This window comes from Trichosurus vulpecula, chromosome 6 (assembly GCF_011100635.1).
Source record: "Trichosurus vulpecula isolate mTriVul1 chromosome 6, mTriVul1.pri, whole genome shotgun sequence".
Classification (NCBI taxonomy): domain Eukaryota; kingdom Metazoa; phylum Chordata; class Mammalia; order Diprotodontia; family Phalangeridae; genus Trichosurus; species Trichosurus vulpecula.
In genome coordinates, this window is record NC_050578.1 from 13,654,471 (window position 1) to 13,660,952 (window position 6,482).

The 6,482-nt window shown below is 40.3% G+C and overlaps 1 pseudogene; it reads right to left on the minus strand.

Annotated features, from left to right (window-relative positions):
• Positions 1-3,365: 3,365 nt before the first annotated feature.
• On the minus strand, positions 3,366-4,256 carry LOC118853315 (annotated as a pseudogene).
• Positions 4,257-6,482: the final 2,226 nt, after the last annotated feature.

Consider the following 6,482-nt stretch of genomic DNA (forward strand, 5'->3'; position numbering starts at 1 on the left):
TCTATTATTGGAGTAGTCATACTGATTATATGCATTGTTTAAAATGAATTATATTTTGTCAGTTTGTTACAAAATAGATTTATAGAGAATAAGAATGCAATAGATCCATAGTACTGTTAAGATTTGTCTTTTCCTTTTACTGTTTGCTTTATTTCACTCTTTCCTTTTGCTGCCTGCTTTTATTCGCAAATCAGAAGTACAAAAACCTGCACATCTTCATGGAAATTTGGGTCCCACAGGGCTTTCCAGCCTTGATTGATAGTTCCCTTATTGTCCCAGTCTCCTTATCATCTCTGTTTTGAGGAGTCTTTTCCCTCTAATTCATCTGTATTTTGCTGCTTGAGATTGTGTTGATTAACCCATTTCTTATAAATGTAAATCAAGTTTGACAGCTTATCACATAAAGAAAAAGTTTGAGTGGCAGCGAGATTGACTGTTTCGGCTGGGAAGCTTGTCTGGGTCTGACTGGGTCTGAAGGAGAACATTGTTGCAGCCAAAAGAATACAAGAGCCATACAAACTCATCACTGATCTGCACGTGTGTTCCATAGGTAACTGAGTAGAAAAAAAAAACCCAATTTTTAACTCTTGCTGTATCATTTTAAAAAGGTCAGGATAGGCTGTTAAGAAATTGCTATTATGGGCAAACCCAAAATATACTCTAGAAAACCCTAAAAAATTATTCCTTAATTTGTCCACAAGAGGCAAATAGTATGAAATCATGTGGATTTTAGGGCAAAAATTTACCTTTCACATTTTCTATTTTATTTATATAAAGAAAATGTTGGGCAGCTAGGTGGCGCAGTGAGTAGAGCACCGACACTGGAGTCAGGAGGACCTGAGTTCAAACCCGGCCTCAGACACTTGATATACTTACTAGCTGTGCGACCTTGGGCAAGTCACTTAACCCCAATTGCCCTGCCAAAAACAAAACAACAACAAAAAAAGAAAATGTTAATTTTTTAAAACGGGTATAAAATTGACAACTTGTAATTTAGGAAATTTTTCTTTGTAGATGTGGTAGCTTCTTATGTTAAGATGTTTTTCCTGTTCTCTTTTTCATCTCTTAGAGCTATATAGTTTCACACAGAATGAAAAGGAATAAAGTCCTGGATACTTCTTTATTATACCTTTTAGATAGTGTTTTGTGTTTTACAAATGACAAAGTACTTTCCTCATGGTAGCTTTATGAAGTTAGTAATTAGATAATACAGGTATTATTGCATGCATTTTACAAATGAGAAAACTGAGGTTCAAACAGGTTAATTAATTTTCCAGTTTCCAAGACTGCATTGGAATACAGGTCACCTCATAGTGTATTTCATCCCTATGTCAAACCTGAGCTAAGGGCGCTGCTATTAGAGTATAATCTGACCACGAGGCTCACATTGTTGCTTGAGTTGTGGTCCAGTGGTAGATTGCATCATGGCTCTGGGTCACTAGAACCGTTTTAATCATGTATGGGGATTCATCTCTGTGGGTTAGAGGTGACCACAATCCTCCTCAGACAGAGGGATTAGCTTCAGTGGGTGCTGGAGGAAGCTACCCAGCAGGGTAAAGAAAGTGCCAAGGCCAGGATTCCTTGGTTGTTGTCGACTGTTCTGCAGAAGTTGGACTGCTAACATAAGACTGAAAGCAAACTGGACAGATCCATTCAGCAGCTAGAGGTGGAGCTTTCAGTTCTGTATACAATGACAAGTGGGGGTAGCTGATGGAGTTGTTGGCTGTAATGAAGGGATCTCTCCTATAGTTGGGCTGAGAACTGAGAGGCCCTCGCCAGAGACCCAGCTGATGGTCTCTGATCCAAATGTTTACATATCTCCTGAGATAGGAACCATGAAGGCTAGAGGAGTGCAGACTTGGGGCAGTCTGGAAACTCCTACTCAGGATAAGAAAAAGCTTTAGATTTATCCTTTAACTCCTTCCAGGAGGAGGATGGTTACTCTCTCTCTCTTGAAGGACCTGGCTGGGTTTAGACTCTCTCAAACAAGGGGCTGAGGCAATTGCACATGTTTAAAGGGAAACCTGAAGAAGAGTCCCTGGAGCAATGATAGCAGCAATATCCAATCTCCCAGAAGCCATGTCTGTGATGAAATCAATGCTACTCTAAAAAGGAGTGTTCTCATCTAGTGGTTTCTTGGATTCACTCTCCAGGAAGAATTATCTGATAAGAATGGCCTCCTTTTGGACATCAAAATTCTGGTTGCCCCTCTTTGGCCCTTTCTTCTCCAATGCAGATTGGTCTCAAGGTCCTTGCTCTTTCAGAGGGCTCCATATACCCTAGAGAAGTAGTTTATGTCCTCCTCGGTTGTCGCGTTTCCTTTCCTCTGAAATGGATTAGAGAACTCCTTCCCAGAGAGTGCTTGGGGAACCAAGGGGTGGTACTGTTGGGATGTACCTTGCTTTTTTTTTTTCTTCCATTCATAAAACTTTTATTCTGCTTACATCAACTTAATACACATGTTCTTAACAACTATGCTTAGATTGTTCATGAAAATTTCACATGACATTAAACAAAGCTAGCCATCATCTCATGTTATTTTCCTGTTAATTTTTACAGCACATGAATGTTACGCAAGTGTCAAAAAATTACAAAGGCAAAAAGCCTAAAAAAAGTTACACACATGGTGTTTTTGTTTCATGGCTGTGCTTGATATATGGTGACTTTATGAATATCAAGCAATCCATTTCTACATCTTGTACATTTGTTCTTAGGTTGCCTAAACCATTTAAATCCAAATAAAATGAGTGTAGCAAAAATAATGAAAGTGAACAGCAGGTAACTTTACAAATAATGGAATGTGAGCCATTTCTAACCTTCTCCAGAGTAAATTGACTGGGCTAAAACTTTGTCTTAAGGAATACTTTTGCAACTTCAGTCATAAAGATGTACATGTTGAGATTGAATATTCCACAGATACAAAGAATGACATGTAACATCTATGGGACATCTGTTTCTACCACAGCCATGCTCCAACCCTAAAGTACTCAATAACTACACCTGTGACTGGAACCAATTATCCCTTCCCCTGCCTCTGTGAGCTGTCCCCCCCCCCCCCCCCCGCCCCCATCACAGGCCAATATGTAGGCACAGGCCGTTTTCTTTGCTTAGACATGGAAACTTTTAACACTGGCCTTTTGAAATCACAATTTATCAAAAGAACTATGCCAAACGTGTATAAAAATTCCCACATTGCCTACAAAACAGATAACTCCCCAAATGTTAACTGGCTCTACTGCCCTAATATTAAACATAAAAACCACCTGGGAAATAAGAAATCCAAATAGAAGTAACACAAACTTGTCATAAATCATAAAAACTATTTGTGGGACAGCATGGCTGACAAATGGTCTGCTGTGTAAATTTTAGAAAGAGGCAGACAAATATTGGAAGCCCGGCTGATTCTCCCCTTCTCCTGCTTCAGCTTAATCTCCTTGAATGTCCCATGTCCACAATGTCAAGTTGTCTCTCAGTAACTGCATTATCTTTGTGTGATTCTTCATTTAATGTATCTAACTCAGCAATGTCTTTATCCAAAGCTGTCTTTGTAAGGGAGCAGGCTTTCTCTGGAGATTTCAGGATCTAATAGAACACAGAGAAGTTCAATGCCAGACCTAATCTTACAGGATGCATTAGTTTTATTTCCTTTTGGCTGATTTAAAATGCTTCTTGATATGCTTGTTGTGATTGATCCACTATTCCCTTCTTGTCATCATCAGCAGCAAGCTGAGCCAAATAACAGTCGTATCTTTTCATTTTCAAATAGAAAACTTTGCTTTCTGTTTGTGAAGCATTAGGAATCAAGAATTTTTCCAGTAGAGACAGTATGTCATTGAAAATATCTCTTAGTTCGGGCGCAGTTGTATCTCTGTATTCTCAGGCCATCTGCCTTTTTTTTCCTCAGCACCTTCCTGTTTTTGCTCTCCAAGATGACCTTTAGGCCTCTGACATTTTTTTGGAGGGGGGAAGGCAGGGCAATTGGGGTTAAGTGACTTGCCCAAGGTCACACAGCTAGTAAGTGTGTCAAGTGTCTGAGGCCGGGTTGGAACTCAGGTCCTCCTGATTCCAGGGCCAGTGCTCTACTCACTGCGCCACCTAGCTGCCACCTCTATGACATTTTTGTGAGCGACAGAGAGGAGATTCTTTTCCTAGTTGGATAATTTACCTCCTTGCTCAGTTACATACTTCATGCAGGCTGCCATGTCATCATGTGTCTCAGCCATTTTGGACTTCTGCACCAGTTCATTTTTATCCATCATTGAATATTCTGTGCCCAGAGTGAGTAGCAGTGCTGGATAGGAGGTTCAGTGGTCTCTGGGCTGCAGCAGCGGCCAGGCATGTTGCTTTCTAGTAACATGGGGGCGGTGTGAAACTGTAGCTATATAACTATGGTGGGTTTTTATTTTCCCTTGGTTGACATGGTGGTAATTTTGAGTAATTGGATGAGGGTTAGGGTGAGAGTCTTTATTTAGCTACTGTGGAAGGAGGCAGTCCCTTCACAGAGTTCTCTACAGCAAAGATTTTGTATCATCCCCCTGATGTAGCTCTCAGAGAGGGGAAGGTTTTGGCTGGTGAGCCAGGGAGTACCAAATAGGTGGCAGTACCAGGAGAGCCTCTGTATCAACTTAGATCCTGGGACAGATTGCATGCAGGAGCCTTCTGATTATTTTGCTACTTTACCGTAGATGACCCTGCTGCAATGAAGAATTGTTGATCATACTAGAAGCATTCCTGCTATGGCCCTGGAGTTGTTCTTGCTAATCCTTACTGCCTCCTATCAAGAGAAGAGATCTGTGGCTATACTAGATGTTTTATCATTTGTGTCAGAGCTCTGGTTTCCTTGATCTTGCGTTAGGAGACCTACCATAAGCTACAACGATTTGGCATTACCCATGAACCACTAAAAGACTTGAGATTTTTGAAGGCACGGGGAAGGGTCAGGGAAAGAGGGTCTAGGATTTGCACATTTTCTTCTCTACACTTTTGTTTGGTTGTGCAAATCGTTGTAGTTTATGGTTGTAGCCCCTTTTCCCTTAGTACAGCCCATGCTAGAAGAACTGTCCAGTAGAAGATTTGAGACTTGAAGGAGGTAGAAAAAAGGCTTAGACTTTCTTGTTTTTATTCTTCTCCACATTTTTGTTGGCTTCTGTTCCCCCTTTTCCCTTAGTATTGCCTATTCTAGGAGAACTACCAAAAGAAGACTTCAGACTTGGTCCTTCCAAAAGGAAGTGAGGTGGAGGTGGGAGGAAAGACTTAGACTTTCTGACTTTTGTTCTCCATATTTTGTTTTTCTCTTCATCCTTTCCTCCCTATACTACCCATTTTTGGAGAAACTGACTATAACCACTATAAGTGCTTACGTGTTTTAAGTGTCTCTAGAAGATCCTTAGTATGTTGCCAGTAACAGATAGTATGAGATAGGACTAGCATTGCTATGGTCCAGAACAAGAGGGCCGTTTAGACCCCAAAATACCTTGTTGAAGATGGTATTGTCACCAACTGGAATGATATGGAAATCTGGTATCATACTTTATACAATGAGCTACTTGTGGCCCCTGAAGAGCATATAGTCTTTCTCCCAGGAGCCCCCTTCAAATCAACAGATAAAAAGTGAAACAGATCATGTTTGAAACTTTCAACACCTCAGCCCTGTGTGATTTCACCTAGGCTGTGGGCTATGTCTTTGGGCATACCACTGGTTTTGTGATTGACTCTGATCTTTCTCATGCCATTCTCTAGTTAGCTCTGCCCAACCATAACCTGATGGACTGTCTCATGAAGATCCTGATGAAGAGAGTCTGCAGTTTTACTCTATAGCTGAGAGGGAAATTGTGACATCAAGGAGAAGCTGTGTTAATTCTAGATTTTGAATAGGAGATGGACCCTGTAGCATCTAGCTTTCCTCTGGAAAGAGCTATTGTCTCCCTGATGGCCAGATTATCACCATTGACAATGAGATGTTCCAGTGCCCAGAAATTGTCTTCCAACCATATTTCTTGGGAGTGGAATCTTGAGGTATCTGTGAAACAACCTTAATTCAATAATGAAGTGTTACATTGAGATCTATAAAGATCTATATGCCAATACCATGTTGTCTAGAGGTACCAACATATACTCTGGCTTTGTTAACAGGATGCAAAAGGAGAATATAATCATAACCTCCAGCACAATGAAAATCAAGATCATCACTTCACCTGAGTGCAAATAACTCTGGAGTGGAAGCTTCCCCTTATCTTTCCTGTCTACTTTCTTTTTAAAATTAAAAAAAATATTACATTCTTTTTAAATTTTGAGTTCCAGATTTTCTCCCTTGCTCCCACTCCTCCCCCACCCACTGAAAAGGCAAACAAGCTATCAATGATATATGTGAAATCATGCAAAACATTTCCATATTAGCCATATCATAAAAAACCAATAAAATTATACTTCAATTTGTACTCAGATTTCATCAGTTCTCTCTTTGGAGTTGGATAGCATTTTTT